Source organism: Tenrec ecaudatus, chromosome 1, assembly GCF_050624435.1.
Source record: "Tenrec ecaudatus isolate mTenEca1 chromosome 1, mTenEca1.hap1, whole genome shotgun sequence".
Taxonomy (NCBI): Eukaryota; Metazoa; Chordata; class Mammalia; order Afrosoricida; family Tenrecidae; genus Tenrec; species Tenrec ecaudatus.
In genome coordinates this window covers 306,191,119-306,209,319 of record NC_134530.1, presented here as the reverse complement: position 1 = coordinate 306,209,319, position 18,201 = coordinate 306,191,119, and the positions used below count along the sequence as shown (strand labels likewise).

Sequence of the window (18,201 nt, the reverse complement as noted above, 5' to 3'; positions counted from 1 at the left end):
GGTTATATTCAGAGGAAAATGACTTAGTACTACTTAATTACTAATTAATAACTACTTTAAATACTTACGTTTGGAATGAAGAAATATCTAAATTCATTGACCAAAATTTCAATCTTAAGGAAACAGAATAAAATAAATGCAAGAAAAGAAAGCACAAAGACAAGAGCAGAGAGTAACCAAAAAAGATAGGTAACAAAGAAATTTCTCGCTAGTATAACAAGTATAAGAAAGTTCTAGCCAGTTTAACTTAGAAAAGTGAAAGAACACAACTTACATTGCTAAAAAAGTTATTCAAATGAATAAGTCATTGGGTTTGATGAATTTTATCATGCAATCTCTGCTATTGTTTCTATCACCAAGGCTTTATCACCAGTCCTTCTGTGTTTCCAATTTTTTAATTACAATCACCACCAATTATCAATGCATTTTGATTGCATATTTGATCCATTTCAGGCTGCAAAATTTGGTAAATATTTTCAATTTTTTCAACTTTGGCATTAGTGGTTGCTGCATAACACTGAATAATGATAATATTAATTGGTCTTCTTTGAAGGTATATGAGTGATTGGGTTGATACATTATTAATATTTATTAAATGCTGGTATGATTTACAAGAGGAAATATTCTCAGGACATGATTTTAGTGGATGCTGTATAACCCATGTCCTGATGTTAGTGGACAAAACCAGTTTTGCTCATTTTAAAAAAGAACTAAGGAGCAGCTGATTAACAAATCTTTCTCCTCCTTGCAACTATTTAAAAAATTATTAATCATTTCATTGGGGGACTCTTACAAATTTTGTGGCAGTCAGTCATTCAGTTGTATTAAGCACACTTGTACATATGTTGCCATCAACATTTCCAAAACATGTTCTTTCTACTTGAGCCCTTGGTATCAGCTCCTTTTCTCCTCCCACCCTTGTGAATCCTTGATCAATGATATATTATTGTTGTTATTTCGTGTCTTACACTGTCTATTGTCTCTCTTCACCCACATTTCTGTTATTTGTCCTCCTGGGGATGAGCTATACATCCAACCTTGTGATGGGTTCCCCCTTTTTCTCCCTACTCCCCTGTCCCCACAGAATATCACTACTCCCACTATTGTTCTTGAGGGTTTTATCTGTCCTGTATTCCATGTGTTGAGAGCTCTTATCTGTACCAATGTATGTAGTGTAACTGGATTTATAAGATAGAACTGGGTCATGGTAGTGGGGGAAGGAAGCATTCAGGACCTAGAGGAATGGCGGGTGCTTCATCAGTGCTATACTGCATCCTTGTTAAGTTGTCCCTTCCTTGTAACTCTTCTGTGGGGGGATGTCCAGTTGTCTACAGATGGACTTTGGGTCTTCTCTCCAATCCTTCTCATTCACATCGCTATAATAGTTTGTTTTGGATCTTTTAATACCTGATACCTGATCCTGTTGGCACCTCATGATCACAAAGCCTGGTGTGTTTCTTCCATGTGGACTTATTTGCTTCCCTGCTATATGGTTGCTTATTTACCTTCAAGCCTCTAAGACCCAAGACACTATATCTTTTGATAGCCAGGCACCATCCACTTTCTTCACCACATTTGATCATGCACCCAATTTGTGTTCAGTGATCATGCCAGGAAGGTGCGTATCAAAGAGTACCAAGTTTATTAGAACAAAGTGTTCTTGTGTTAGGGAGTAGTTGAGTAGAAGCCCAAAGACTGTCTGCTATCTTAACACTTAACATATAAGTATATGTACATTGGCTTCTATCCCTCTCATTATAAATTAATATAATTACATATATACATGCCTATAGTTAGTACCTCTGTAAATAGCTTTTGCTTCCTAATTTTTTCCTCTATTTCCTTTCACCTTCCTCCTGTCCCACTATCATGCTCACCCTCCACTTGCTCTCAGTAATTCCTCTCAGATACATTGAACTTGATCAAATCCCACCAGGCCTCCTCCTCGCCATCAGTTTTTGGATCTCTTGTTCCCTCATCCCTGAGTTTGTTGACTTCCCACTTGCCCTCCCCACCCCATCCTCTCCCTTGTCCTTCCTGGCACAGACCGCCAGTCCAGTTGTTTTCTCCTCAGGATTGTTTGTCCTGCCTATCTTATACAGATAGACAAAGGGCAAAAGAAAGACAAAACAAAACAAAAAGTGATAGATAGGTCTAGGTCTGTCTGCTGACCCTTATGAGTGTTTTTCAATCAGGTCTGATGAGGGGCCAATCCCTGTCCCTGAGTCAAAAGTCTATTTTCAGGATTCGTCAGGGACTTGGTTACTTTGTACGTGGGGCAGGCTAGGCACACTTTTCTGCACAGTTCCAGTGCTGTCCCTCAGAGCGCTATGGGTCAGTGAGGGAATGTCCTGTCCGGTGGTGGAGCTGACTCTGCGGTCCTCTCTGTGCATTGGCTGCTCTGAGTAGGGATGTCGTCCCCTGGGCTTGGTTGGTGGGACATGGTGAGGTTCTCTCTCTCTCTCTCTCTCTCTCTCTCTCTCTCTCTCTCTCTCTCTCTCTCTCTTTCTCTCTCTCTCTCGCTCGCTCTCTCTTAGTTTGCAACTCTGTGGTCTGGAAAGACCTGCAACTCTCCCTGGGTTATATCATCAGTGCTGTCCTCTGTATTACATTCTTGTAGCTATGTCTTTCTTTTTTTTTAATAATCACTTTATTAGGGACTTGTATAACTCTTTTCAAAATCCGTACATACATCATTTGTGTTCAGCACATTCGTACATATGTTGCCATCATCATTCTCAAAAGCACTTGCTTTCTACTTGAGCCCCTCCTTCCCCGCTCCCCTCTCCCACCTCTCCCTTGATAATTTATGAATAACTATTATTTTATCATACCTTACACCATTGATGTCTCCCTCATCCAGTTCTCCACTGTCCGTCCTCCAGGGAGGAGGTTATATGTAGACCTTGTCATCTGTTCCCCCTTTCTCCCTCAACCTCCCTCTACCCTCCAGATATCGCCACTCTCATCACTGATCCTGAGTGGTTCATCTGTCCTGGATTCCCAGTTCCTATCTGTACCAGTGTATATCCCCCGGTCCAGCTGGATATGTAAGGTCGAATTGGGAACATGAATGGGGGGGGGGGAAGCATTCAATAACTAGAGGAAAATTGTATGTCTCATCATTGATACACTGCACTCTGAATGGCTCCTCACCTCCCCACAGCCCTTCTGCAAGGGGATGTCCAATTCCCTCCACATGGGCCCTGGGTCCCCACTCTGCACTCCCCCTCATTCACAATTCTATGATTTTGGGGGGGGGGGTGTCTTTGATGCCTAATACCTGATCCCTTCGATGCCTTGTCATCTCACAGGCTGGTGTGCATTTTCCATGTGGGCTTTGTTGTTTCTCAGTTAGATGGCCCCTTGTTTATCTTCCAGCCATGAGACCCCAGATTCTATATATTTTGACAACTGAGCACCATCAGCTTTCTTCACATTTGCCTATGTGTTGGAGCCAGCCGACGAGTTGAACAGTCCTGGAAGGGGGAGTGAGGATTAAGGGGAAAAAGAGAGACAGAAAGTATTGGGAGGGCAACAGTTTGATGGACTGAAGCACCCGAGTTTATTCTATTCACTCCTTATATCCATGCAGAAACAATCCAGGGTTAATTATCTCATTGTTAAGCAAGGGCATTTGATACACATAGCAACTCTATCTTCTGCCAAGCCAGACATCCTTGAGAAAATGAAACCACCTGTTTTTCCCAGACCTTGCATACTTTCTTGTCCTTGTTTTTAACAGTCTGTTCAAAATGTAAAGTAATGGAAGAAATCAGCAAACACTGACACATAGGTCATGAGACTTCTTAGCCACTTCTTAGCTGAGTCTTAATGGCCTTCAACTCCTATGGACCTGCTTTGTCTTCAGTGTCGTGTTGGGATAGGCTGGTGTGCTTCTTCCATGAGGGCTTTGTTGTTTCTTAGCTAGATGACTGCCTGAATGTCTTTGAGCCTTTAAGACCCCAGATGCTATATCATTTGATATCCAGGAACCATCAGCTTTCTTCACAACTTTTGCTTATGCACCCACTTTGTCCTCAGTGATCAAGTCGGGACAGGCCGGTGTGCTTCTTTCATGTGAGTTTTGTTGTCTCTCAGCTAGATGGCTGCTTGTTTATCTTCAGGTCTTTAAGACTTCAGGTGCTATATCTTTTGGTAGCTGGGCACTTTCAGCTTTCCTCATCACATTTGCTTGTGCACCCATTGTCTTCAGCAACTTCAGGTGCTATATCTTTGGGTAGTCAGGCACCATCAGCTTTCTTCACCACATTTGCTTGTGCACCCATCGTCATCGGTGATGTGCCAGGCAGGTGAGCATCTCAGACTGCTGAATTGTTAGAACAAAGTGTTCTTGCATTGAGGGAGTACTTGAGCAGGGGCCCACTGTCCATCTGTCTTGTAACTATTTCTAACCAACTCTTTCCTCTAACTTGAGAAACTATTCTTTGCCTACAATTTCTCTTCTTGGCCTTCTTTGCTTCAGGCAGTCAATTAATCATTAGTTAGCCATACTTTTTAAAACTTATATGATTATTGTACTTTCTCAACAGTGATTCACTTAAGATGTGATCTCTTTCAAATTGCACAATTTGTTGTTTGTTGTTAGGCGTCATAAAGTCAATTCCTTGTTGTGAAACCTTGTGCACAGCAAAACAAAACAGTGTTCTGTCCTGTGCCATCCTCACACATGCTCCTATGCTTGAGCTCATTGCTGCAGCCACTGTGTCAATCCATCTCATTGACTTCCTCTTTTGCTGCCCCTCCACTTTACCTAAAACTATGTCCTTCTTCAGGGACTGGTCTCTCCTGACAATATGTCCAAAGTATGTAGGACAAAGTCTTGTCACCCTTGCCTCTAAGGGGCACTCTGGCCATACTTCTTCCAAGACAGATCCGTTTGCCCTTTTAGCAGTCTATGGGGCTTTCAGTATTCTTTACCAGCGTCACAATTCAAATGCATCAATTCTTTTTTGATCTTCCTTACTCATTGTCCAACTTTCACATGCAAAAGAGGCCACTGAAAATACCATGACTTGGATCAGGCAGACTTTAGTCTTCGCAATAACATCCTTGTTTCTCAATGTCCCAAAGAATCTTGTGCAGCAGATTTACCTAATGCCATGTGTCTTCTGGTCTCTTGATTGCTGCTCCTATGAGCATTGATCACAGAGCCAAGCAAGGCAAAATCCTTGACAACTTCTATCTTTTCTCCAGTTAGCGTGACAGATAACCTGTTGGTCCAGTTGTGAGGATTTAGGTTTTCTTGACATTGACTTGTAATCCATACTAAAGGCTACAATTCTTGATCTTCATCAGCAAGTGCTTCAAGTCCTCCTCACTTTCAGCAAGCAAGGGTGTCGCCTGCATATCATAGTTGTTAATAAGCCTGCCTCCTATCCTGATGTCCCATCCTTCATACAGTCCCGCTTCTCTGATTATTTACTCCACATACAGATAGACTAAATAGGGTGAGTGGAAAGAACCCTGCCGCCCACTTTTCCTGATTTTAAACCATGGAAAATTCATATATGAAATTAAATATGACCTTATGATTATTTTTTCTTGCCATTTTTTAATTGTTTCTGTTCGAGTGTGTGAAGCACAAAACTGACTAAATTTGCTAAGCATAATGTTCTCTGGTTTTGTTCATGTCTTGTGGTATTTAAATATAAATTCATATATGACCTGGTAGCATAGAAGTTATTGCAACAAACATCAATGAGTTGAGAGGCAGAGGGAAAAGGTAGAAATGGAAACCACTTTGCTTTCTCAGCTTACTTTCTTCTCTTTACTCCCTGCTCATGCCCTTGCCCCCCTGCCCTGAGGCCCAAAAGTAAGATGATAGACCTGGGAGGGTAAGCTTGGAAAACTCTTTCAGCGACATCCCACTTTTGGGGATGGTGTGGAAAGGGGAAATCTCACTTAGAAAGCTGGAATTTCATTTAGCTTTAGCACATTTGATATGCCTAAGCGTTTTAAACATTCAATAGCTCATATATTTGTTCATCAGGAAGAGTCCTCAGGAACAATAGTCGTTTGAGACGCTGGCCGTCAAACTCAGGACGTCAAGCAGGAAGTGTTTTTCTACTGAGCTATATTCCCACAGAATCCTCAATGTTATAGTCCCTATGGCCTATGCCATTTTCCTTAAGATGTATTTTGTGTAATTTGTTGTACAATAACTATGTGAATTCTATTGGTCTTGAATTTCCAAAAGAAGAAGCTGTAGTTTATGTAAACCAATGTCACTAAAGATTTGAGACTTCTTTTAGTCTGATGAGCCCAGAACAAGTTGCAAAATTGGCTTATATTATCTGAGCAGGGTCATAAAACATAAGCCATTTAAATCAAGAGCCTTTTGGAAAGGCTGACACCAGTAAATATATAAATATAGATGTGAAAGCAAGCCACTAAGACATTTCTTAATGTACAGTACAAGTTCTAGTTCTAGGTGTAAGCAGAGCCATTCTAGTGGGCAAAGGCTTCAGATACAACCTGCACATTCAGGGCCCAATATTATCCTCACGCCATGTATGACTCAGCCTGGCCTAAACAGGAAGACCCGCTCTGTAGACTGCATGAGTAAACTCCTATTCTGAGGAATATAAAGTATGTGACATGCAGAAGAGTCTGATGTAATTCCAGGATAAAATGCTCTTAATCAGGTTTTAGTGTAAGGCAATGGTGATCTTAAAGGGGAGCATTCCAACCGGCAGTATCAGCATAAATCCTTGGCCCCATCCCAGATTCAATGGATCATAGAGTCTGGGGGTTGGTCCCAGCTGGCTGTATTTCAGTAAGCCTTGCAGATGATTTTAAGAAGCACTGGTGCAAGGTGTTGATAACGATACTGCTGATCCATTGTACTGAGGTGCTCCTGGAAGGGCCCTGTTGACATAGAGGTTAGGCAAGTGCTGGTCGGCTAACTGAAAGGCTTTGAATTACGCTCCCCTTGCATTAACATGACTGATTTTAATTTGAGAGGCAAGATAAGAATTCATATAGGAAATGTTCCCCTAGCACCAACCTCCATGCTGAGGGTAAACAGAGCTCAATCAATGAATAAATAAATCTGTATAAAGCAATAACTCACAGACTGAAGCTTGCAGTTGGACTATGCTTGCATCACTTACTCATATCAACAGTACCTTAAATTCTGTGTCATTGGAAAAAATTATTGATGTTATCAATGCAATTGCCTTATAGTCCAGGATGATAATTGACCATGTTTTCTGCCTTTTGTTTGTTGTTCTTGGTCTTGTGGGCTTTTGTTTTTGTCATAATATGACCACTGAAGTAAACCAGCGTCATCCATAACCCATGGACAAGCAGATGGATTCTAGGACCCCACTTAACTCGAGTCCCAATCCAAGAACAGTTAGTTTTTATAACATGACCCTGATCGATAGTTGCCTTCATGAAGATAAGGGCGATACAGCAAAGTGTGGTGACGAAAGCAGATGGTGCCCAGGTATCAATTGGAATAGTGTCTGCGGTCTTAAAGACTTGTATTCAAATAAATAATCCTCTAAGTGAGGAGTCAACTACGTTTACCTGGAAGAAGCACACCAGTCTGTGTGACTCAAAGATGAAAATAACAAAAACCAAACATGATGAAGGGAAAAATATCAGAGCTTAACTTGTGGCCACCCAATTTGTAGAAGGCAATGGAGGGCTTTGGGAGCCCCCAACTCATCTGTAGACTATTTAGATTAAGCCTTTAGCAGATTCCATCTAACTACAGACAAGGGACTGAAATGACCTTATTGTCAGACAGAGATTATGGTACAATTGATCATGTTGGATAGAACCATTGTATAATACTCTACTTGGTCAGTTGACCTCCTTCTTGACCCAACCTGAGTTTACTTTAGACTCAAGTATTTATCACTTGTTCCATAACAGACATTTCGTCTCTGGCTTTTAAAATATTATTGATGGTCATTTCTTTCTTACTCTTTGCTTATGTTTTTCTCTTTACCTTATGATTATTTTTTCTTGCCATTTTTTAATTGTTTCTGTTCGAGTGTGTGAAGCACAAAACTGACTAAATTTGCTAAGCATAATGTTCTCTGGTTTTGTTCATGTCTTGTGGTATTTAAGACAGTTGTCATTGTTTTTTATTGATGCATGGTCCTTTGTATGGATGTATCCGTTTGCTTATCCATTCTTCTATAATCACAGTTTTTAGTTGTTTCAATTATTTTTGCTATTATGGAAATTGCTGCAATAAACGTAGGTGTGCGTATGTCTGTTCCTGTTGTGTTCTTTACTTCTTTAGGGTATATACCCAGTAGAGAGGTTGCTGGATCATAAAGTTCTTGTATTATTTGTTTAAGGAAGTGCCACACTGATTTCCACAGTGGTTGTACAATTCTACAGTCACACCAGAAATGTAAAAGTGTTCCTATCTCTGCATCTTCTCCAGCATTTGTTATTTTATGTTTTCTTGAATTTTGTTAAAAGTTTCAGTGTGTGGTGGTATCACATTGTTGTTTTAATTTATATTTTTTTCATTGCTAATCGACTTCATATGGTTGTTGGCTACCTGGATGTCATCTTTGGTAACTTGTCTATTCATGTCATTTGATTGGGCTATTTCTGTTTTTCTTGTTAGGATGTTGTAATTTTTTATGAAATTTTGAGATTAGCCCTTTATCTGATATGTTCTTACTAAATATTTTTTCCCCAATCTGTAGGTTCTCTTTTAGCATTTTTGATGAAGGGTATAATGGTTGTATATTTAGTAGGCCCCAGTTCTTTGTCTTCTACAGTGTGGAAATTTTTCACTATTTTTGGTAGTGTGTTTATGCATTGTATTTGGGTTTTTAAGTTTGACTTCATGTTTTCATTGATGGGTTTTACAGTTGTGTGTTTTAGATTTAAGTATTTGATCCATCTTGTCTTCATTTTTGTACATACTATGATTTATGGGTCCTGTTTCATTCTTTTGTAGGTGAATATCCAGTTCTTCCAGCACAATGTGTTGAAAAGTCTATCTCTGACACACTTAATATATTTTATATTTCAGTCCTTTATAAAAAATTAGGTGTCTAAAGCTACTTGGTTGTATTTCTAGGTTATTACTTCTAATCCATTAGTCTTCTAATCTATCATTGTACCAGTATCAGGGTGTTTTGGATACTGTGGCTATATAGTAGGTTTAAAAGTCTGGGAGTGAAAGGCTGTTTACTTTGAATTTTTTAATAGTGTTTTATTGATCCTGGGTTTCTTTTATTTCCATATTAAGTTGGTGGTTAGTTTTTCCTTTTAAAAAAAAGAATTGTGGTGGGATTTGAATCAGAATTGCATTGGACTTGCAAAGTAGTTTTGTTAAAATGGACATTTTCATATTGTTTAGTCTGCCTATCCAGAAAAGTGGTAGCTTGTTCCATTTGGGTAAGTTTCCTTTGGTCTCTTGTAGAAGTGCTTTGTGTTTTCCTTATACAAGTCTGATTTCTCTGGTAATGTTTATGCCTATATATTTATCTTTTGTGTAGCACTTTTAAATTATAATTAAAAACATTTTTTCAGTATCATCCTCTTTAATATACGAGAATCCAACTTACTTCTATATGTTGATTTTTTAAAGAAATCATCTTATTGGGAGCTCTTGCAGCTCTTCTAGCAATCCATACATCAATTGTATCAAGTGTATTGGTACATGTTGTCATCATCATTTTATAAACATTTACTTTCTTTTTGAGCCCTTAGTATAAGCTCCTCTTTTTCCCCTCCCTCCCCACTACCCTCGTGACCCCTTGATAAATTATAAATGACTATACTTTCACATCTTACACTGGCTGCTGTCTCCCCTCGCCCTCGTTTCTGTTGTCCATCCCCCTCAGGGTAGTGGGGAATATATGCTGATCTTATAGCCTGTTACACTGCCAAATTTTTCAATTAGTTTGAACACATTTTTAATGGAATCTTTGTGATTTTCTCTATTTAGAATTGTATCATCTGCAAATAAAGAGATTTTTATTTCTTTTGTGCCTATGTGGATATATTTAATATCGTTTTGATGTCTCGTGCCTCTAGCTAAAACTTTCAACACTATTTTAAATAAAAGTAGTGATAAAGGGCAACCTTGTCTAGTTCCGATTCAAAGGGAGAATGCTTTAAATTTATCTCCATTAAGTGAGATGCAGACCATTGGTTTTTGAATATATAGCTTTGATTTTGTTGAGAAATTTCCCTTTTATACCTATTTTCCTGAATGTTTTTATGTCAGGAATATATGTTAAATTTTACCAAATGCCTTTTCTGCATCGATTGATATAATCATATGGTTTACTCCTTAATTTTGTTTGTGTGGTAAATTGTTTTTCTAATATTAAACCATCCTTGCATATTTGACATGAAACCACTTGTTTGTAATGTATTACTATTTATTTATTTTGATGATTTGTTGAATTTTGTTGGCTAGGATTTTACTGAATGTCTTGACATCTGTATTCATTAGAGAAATTGCTCTGTAATTTCCAATTCTGATATGCCTTTGCCTGATTTAGGTATCAGAGTTATAGTTGTTTCATAAAATGAGTTTCGTAGCATATTGTTAAATTGTGTACTATAGAGTAGTTTATGTAAAAAAATTATATTGGTGGTGACCACAGGGCTTCTGCACTAAAAACGGAGAGGGCTAGATGCAGACAAAAACCCACCTGCTGCCTCTTTGGGATTTCAGCAGTGGTAGTGGATAGTTACAATCAGCTGCAATGTAGGGACTTACAATGTGTTGGATTAGGTTCCCCACTGTTACTGAAAAAATGGTTTTAAGTATTGTGCTGAGAGACTTCAGGGAAGATGTTGCCCATGTAGAATCACCTGCTCTGCGCTGCCGTCGTTAGATCAGAAAATCAAGAGAATATGACTGCTAGCTGGGGAGTCCAAGGATACTGGAGACCCGTGAGGAGGCCAGAGATCTTGAGCAGAGCTCTTGTCTTCTCTTGGATGCGGATACAGAGCGAAGTCAGTGTTGGACATCCTCAGCTGTTGGCAGCAAGGTGGTCAAATTGCCCACCGTCACATCCCCTCAAACATTAGAAATAAAGCCCTGAGGGTAAGGGAAGAGAAGGGGCAGGAAGGGGTTAGGGTGGGGGAAGAGGGGAATTAATAGCATTGATGACTGTATAACCCCACTCAGGGCAGTGAATGACAGAATTGTATGTGAATGGATGTATTGGATGGTATAAGATATGGTGACAAATACATAGATGGATAGATAGATAGATAGATAAGAGTTCCTGAAAGAATATGTGTTGAAATTGATTATGGTAGCAATGGTATACTACTGCTCAATGTGATTGAATTATGGAATGTCATGATGTCTGTAAGAGTTCCCAATATACCAGGGGTGTGAGGGGCGATGCTGGGAGAGTAGAGGGTGAGTGGGTTGGAAAGGGGGAACTGATTACAAGGATCCACATGTGACCTCCTCCCTGGGGGACGGACAGCAGAGAAGGGGGTGATGGGAGACTCCGGATAGGGCAAGATATGACAAAATAACAATCTATAAATTATCAAGGGCTCATGATGGAGGGGGGGTTGGGGAGGGAGGGTAAAAAAAAGGGACCTGATGCAAAGGGCTTAAGTGGAGAGCAAATGCTTTGAAAATGATTAGGGCAAAGAATGTAGGGATGTGCTTTATACAATTGATGTATGTATATGTATGGATTGTGATAAGAGTTGTATGAGCCCCTAATAAAATGTTTTTAAAAAAAAGAGTTTCCAATAAAATGATTAAATAAATAAAAAGGAAAACAAATTGTATTAAGTCTTCCCTAAATGTTTGAAAAAAAATCTCCCAGTGCAATATCTGAATCTGGACTTTTTGATGTTGGGTTTGTTTTTTTTTAATGACTAGACCAATTTCTTCTTGTGTTGTAGGCTTGTTGAGATTTTCTACATAGTTCTGTGAGAATTTAAGCAAATCATGCATTTCTTGAAATGTATCCATTTCCTTAGATTTTCAAGGCTCTCCATAATTTAGCGATAAAAGAATTTAACATTTCAGGCCCGAGTGTCTTCAATGTCCACTGCTGTTTATGGAAAAAACCCAAAACATTTAAATGTGTGAGAGAAGATCTAAATTTTTGAATTTATGCTTTTATAAAAGTGTGTGAATGTTTAAAAATTATGAATTTGTTTTTAAATAAAAAGGAAGTACAAACAGCAGGGGACATTGGACTTACAAGTCCTTGGACATTAAGGAATCTATCCAGTAGGCAGAGGAAAAAGGAAAGAAGAAAATAGAGATCCCAAAACACTGTGTTTTAAATTCTATATCATTGGCTAAATTATTCCTATCAATAGAATTACCACATGCTCACCCCCCCCCCTCCAAACGATAAAGATATCCTAAAGTGAACCAGGGACCGATATTAACCAGAGCTGAATGAATAGATTTTGAGCTTACACTTAATCGTGACCTTAATCAAAGAGCAATGTGTTCTTATGATGTGGCACTATGTGCTACTCACCCTCATGCAGACATGGCTGAAGATACGGGTGCTCTAGCCAAGTGTGGTAAAGAGAGCAGACGGTGCCCAGCTATCCAAAAGAATAGCCTCTGGAGTCTAAACGGCTTGTTTCGAAACAAGCATTCATCTAAGAGTGGTGTCAGCCAAGTCCACAGGGAAGAAACATACTAGCTTGTGTGATCCAACAATTATAAGTAATAGAATCCAAGAGCAGTGGAGGAAACAGCATGAGAGCTTAAATGCTGACCACCCAGTTTGCATCGGGCTACAGATGATAGGGAAAACCAAAAATCCACTTGAAGACCAGCCTAAGGTGCATTAAGGCTCTGACGAACCCTCCCTGGGCGACGGACAACAGAAAAGTGGGTGAAGGGAGACGTCGGACACTGTAAGACATGAGAAAATAAAAATAATTTATAAATTATCAAGGGTTCATGAGGGAGAGGGCATGGGGAGGGAGGGGAAAATGAGGAGCTGATACCAAGAGCTCAAGTAGAAAGCAAATATTTGGAGAATGATGAGGGCAACAAATGTACAAATATGCTTGACACAATGGATGTAGGTATGGATGGTGATAAGAGTTGTATGAGGCCCCAATAAAATGATTTTTTAAAATAAAAAAAATTTTTAATGCTCTGGTGACTCTTCTCTGACCACTGGTCAGGGATGTAAATGCTCCTATCAGACAAAGGGCATTGGAAGGTAGATTGATGCAGATGTAATTAGGTTAAAATGTCACACCATATAATTTGTTTTCCTCTGACTCATAAAGGTTTTCTTATTTTTAGTATTTTCTGCTTTCTTTCAACTGAGGGTTTTCTCCTTTATTTTTTTATCATTGTTAGGTGTGTGTGTGTGTGTGTTTCCGTAGATGAAATCCAGGAGAAAAGGCAGCAACTGAATTAATAGTGTCTGGGGTTCTGGCAGGGGAGGTTGGGAGAAAATGGGGAGCTAATAATGAGTACAAGAAAGACCCAAACGTTCTAAAATTGATTGTGGTGAAGATTGTACAACTCTTTTTAATATGATTAAACCATTGAATTGTATGTGCATGATTAAGTCAATAAAACGGTTTCTAAAAAGCTGACTGGAAAAAAAATACAGAAGAGCGAGCTAAGTAAACACCACAATAGAGCACAGGAACTCATGATTTTCAAGGTAAACTTCGCTACATCTGAGCCGCAGCAAAGGCCGCCCGGGTTTACCAAAGGGAGGAACGAGAGGAGAACGGAAGATCTACTTTCCATCAACCTTCCTTGGTCTAACCTGCAAGTGTTTGGGAGCCGCGATCGTTTCGGGGCGAGTCTCTCCTGCTACCTCACTCCGCCCTCTTGCTGTGAGGGAGAGCTGCCCAGTTGTGTGGGTGCGTCGGCGTCTTTGCAGGGCTCCCGGGAAGGAAGCATCTGGCGGCAGCGGCAGGCTCCGCTGCAGGTCTAGGGCTTTCGGAGAGGAAACGAATCCAACCAGAGCCTAAACCCGCGGCCTGCCCAGGTAGGCCCGCGCCCCGGGGTCGCTATCTGCCCTTAGTTACTGCTTCAAGACACTGTCCTTGGTCTTCGCTCTCGTCTGACTTCCCGATGGCTCCACTACAGTTGCCCCCCTCGCCGCCTCTCTGTATCGCGTCCTCAATTAGAAGTGCCACCCTCCTGGCCAGCGCAGGAGTCCGCTAGGCGCCGTCGGCTGGGAGTCGGAGAGGGGGACCGAGGGCCCGCGGCGCATGCGGCTGAGCGGCTGGCGGGGAGCCCACCTGGACGGCGCCAAACCTGCGAGCCCCGGGAGCCCACCTGGATGAGCCAAACATGCGCGTCCCCGGAGCCCACCTGGATGCGCCAAATCTGCGCACCCCCGAGCCCACTTGGATGCGCCAAACATGCGCGTCCCGGGAGCCCACCTGGATGCGCCAAACATGCGCGTCCCGGGAGCCCACTTGGATGCGCCAAACATGCGCGTCCCGGGAGCCCACCTGGATGCGCCACACCTGCTTGCTCATGCCGCGGTCGCCGGGTGAATAAACAAATCTGGGAGGCGTCAGTGCGCCATGGTCGCCCCGGACTGTGGCGGAAATAAAAAACCCCAGAACTGGTGTCTTAGAACGCCTGGGGTGTCGACTTTGGGGCAAGAATATTTGCAATACAAATATACCAGCTGTTGTCCACTGTGGTAGTTACATATACCGATCGTTGTCAGAGCCTTTGACAGATTACATTGAAATAAACAGTTTATAGCTTTGTGATCCCCCCAACTCAATCAAACGCGGCACACCGGTCATCTGTTTTCTTATCGCTCGCTATTGCCTAACTACAACGTTCCGGGCTATATTATAGGGGCTGGGGTATAGTGATGACGGGATAGACTAGTCTCAGCCTCTCTGCTTGAAGCTACCTTGCTAAAGAAGGAAACGTCCTTAATCAAACGACATAATGATACAATTATAAACTGTGGAATTATATGACGGAAAATTGAGGTACGCTTTGACTGCACTGCTTTAGAAAACGTTTGTTAAATGGACCTGGTTAAAGATCTATGAAAATGAATCAAGAAATCTCGTGAAACTTTCTGAACCGTGAGATTTAGCGACAACTATTAACCAACAATGAAAAGGAAAAGCCCCTTTGCAGGTCTGGGGATGTAGCTCAGTGGTAGAGCGCATGCTTTGCATGTATGAGGCCCCGGGTTCGATCCCCGGCATCTCCAGTTAGAAGGGTGTCTTTTTTCCCCTACTTACACATGTTCAAGTACTACTTACACTAGTAGATTACAGGGAAATTATTAGATTTAGTATACGTGCTGCTGAAACGTGCACTGTGCCAAATTATTTGGGACACAAATATGAGTATTATCCAGTCTTATCAAACCTTTAGTAAAATTTATAAATCTAATGTATCAACATCACAGATTTTTTCCCCAACATAGAATACTGTCTTTAGAATGATTATTTTTTAAAAAACGCCTGGGGTCTTAAGGACTTGTCTCCAAAGAAACAGCCATCTAAGTGAGATGTCACTAAGTCCACATGGATGAAGCACACTGAAGGACTGTAAATCATGTCATCCAAAATAGAAGGAAGGGTTAGTATCAGAGGCTATATTGTGAGAAACCGGTTTTTGGAAGGCTGTGTATGACAGTGGGAACCCAAGATTTATTTTGGGGAACGACATAGGAAATAAGTCTCTGGTGAAGTCCCTCTATCTACAGTTGAGGGAGGGAGGAAAGTGGTCCCTACATGGAGGGCAGTGGAGACATGAGTACAGAGGGTCAAAAGCATGAATCTGACTTGAACAGTTACAAATTCTTCAGTTGATCCCCCTCTGTTGCATGCTTGGCCTGATCTGGCTTTTAACATTTTCTGCGTGTGTGTGTGTGTGTGTGTGTGTGTGTGCGTGCGCGCGCGTGTGTATCAATCAGATGTTATGTCATCAGAGGTCACCCTCATGAAGTTGTGTTATATGTTCTTATGTGTTTCAGTACATGAAACTCAGGATTGATGAACCTACAGGGACAGCAAATAGAATAAAGGGTGGGGGTGGGGAGAGAGAATGGGGGATTAAGGGAGACAATGTCAAGAAATCCAGAAAGAAAAAGAATGTTTGGAAACAGTGGTAGCAATTGTGAACTTTTGCTTGATGTGATTGAACTATGGAAATAAGTGATATATGTATTAACTCCCAAGTAATAATAAAAATATAAATTAACTTAAAACACACACATACACATCTTTAGGGGGGGGTGAGGGGAAAGCTAGATAGAAGCCCTTCAAGGTAGTTAAGAATCAGCATCAACTTAATGGCAGTGAATTTGGTTTTTGGTTTGGTTTATCAAAAAGCCAAAGTTGACCTGCCAGTAAGAAACTCCAAAAATGTAAACTCCACTGTAATTTTTTTCGGCATCATGTGGATTCATGGTCAACATTTGGACTGATTACATCTATTAACTTATTTCAACAATGTGGCCTGTTCTGTCCAGGTCACACACTTTTATATCCTAATTATTCTTCAAGATCCTGCTGAACTCCATCTCCTTTTAAATCTTCCTTCCCCTCTTTTGAACAATATTTTACCTATATATCTTTATGCGGAAACAATTTGTATCATTTGCATTATCCCATAATAAAATACAATTCAATAATGCAAAACAGACAGAGGGAATGATTATCAAGCCGTCCTTTAAAACAAATTGTGATATTTTGGATTTGTTTCTTGATCATTTCTTCCCCCCCCCTCCCATAGACACTATTTTACTCAGTCAATGTAAGAGCCAGACAGACATTGTTACACTGTGTTACCGAGTTGGGTGATTTGTGGTTACAGGAAGTTCCCTGGTGTACAATTCAAGGTAATTCCTTTCTTTTCTCTTAGCCATTAGCTCATTCCCCCTTAAGACAAACTTTGTCCTTATATCAGAACTGTCTGAGCTATTTACTCTGAGATACTTTCCCTTAACCAAATTGAGGTCTTTATATGAAGAGAATATTCTTTTTGAATCTTGTATATGCAATCCATTATAAGCCAACTTTTCAACCACTTAATAAATGTTGACTGAAGCCTGGTCTGGTTCAGTTGGGTGACCTAAAGCCAATTTTGTCTTCTCACCCACAAGGAAGATTTTATTGACAATTTGGTCACAAGGTATTATGCACATCAGGTTAAAGAATCATTGACCATAGGCTGAAATGAGAACAGAAATAGGTACATGAATATAATATGTAGGAGAGCTTGTAATTTGTATTTTTGAGCTTTCCAGTACTATTCTCAGATTTTTTTGATGTCTTCAAGTGACAACGAGATAAAACTCCTAGCTACTCAATCCGTCTGTTCACTCGTGGTTTATTCCATTTTCTTTACCCTCCTCGTCATTACTTCAGCCTTCCAACTACTTACTACAAGTCTTCTAACAGATTGTACAATACTTTAAAAAAATCATTTTACTGGGGACTCTTACAGCTCTTATAGCATTACAAACATCAATTGTATCAAGCACATCTGTACATACATTGCTATCATTTTTTTTCCATTTGGTTCTTTTTTTAAAAATCATTTTATCAGGGGCTCATACCACTCTTATCACAATCCACACATACATCAATTGTGTCAAGCACATTTGTACATTCTTTGCCCTCATCATTCTCAAAACATTTGCTCTCCACTTAAGCCCCTGGCATCAGCTCCTCATTTCCCCCTCCCTCCCCGCTCCCCACTCCCTCATGAACCCTTGATAATTTATAAATTAGTATTTTGTCATATCTTGCACTGTCCAATTTCTCCCTTCACCCACCTTTCTGTTGTCTGTCCCCCAGGGAGGAGGCTATATGTAGTTCCTTGTAATAGTTTGCCCCCTTCCAACCCACTCTCCCTCCACCTTCCCAGTATCGCCACTCACACCACTGGTCCTGAAGGGATCATCTGTCCTGGATTCCCTGTGTTTCCAGTTCCTATCTGTACCAGTGTACATCCTTTGGTCTAGTCAGATTTGTAAGGTAAAATTGGGATCATGATAGTGGGGTGGGGGTGGGTTAACTATCATTTTGTAAGCATTTTACTTTCTATATCAGCTCCTCTTTTTATCCCCCTTTCCTCCCCCACCATCCTGTGACCCCTTGATAAATTATAAATTATTATTTTTATATCTTACACTGACCTCTGTCTCCCTTCACCTATGTTTCTGTTGTTCATCTCCCTGGGGCGGGGGTGCACAACATTTTTAAAGATTATAGAAA

General features: G+C 40.5%; 1 non-coding gene across 1 annotated transcript; it reads left to right on the top strand.

The window, feature by feature from the left end:
- The first annotated feature begins 15,110 nt into the window (after nt 1-15,110).
- On the top strand, nt 15,111-15,182 carry TRNAA-UGC (transfer RNA alanine (anticodon UGC)). The gene has a single exon. It is a non-coding gene; the product is annotated as a tRNA-Ala (tRNA).
- Nucleotides 15,183-18,201: the final 3,019 nt, after the last annotated feature.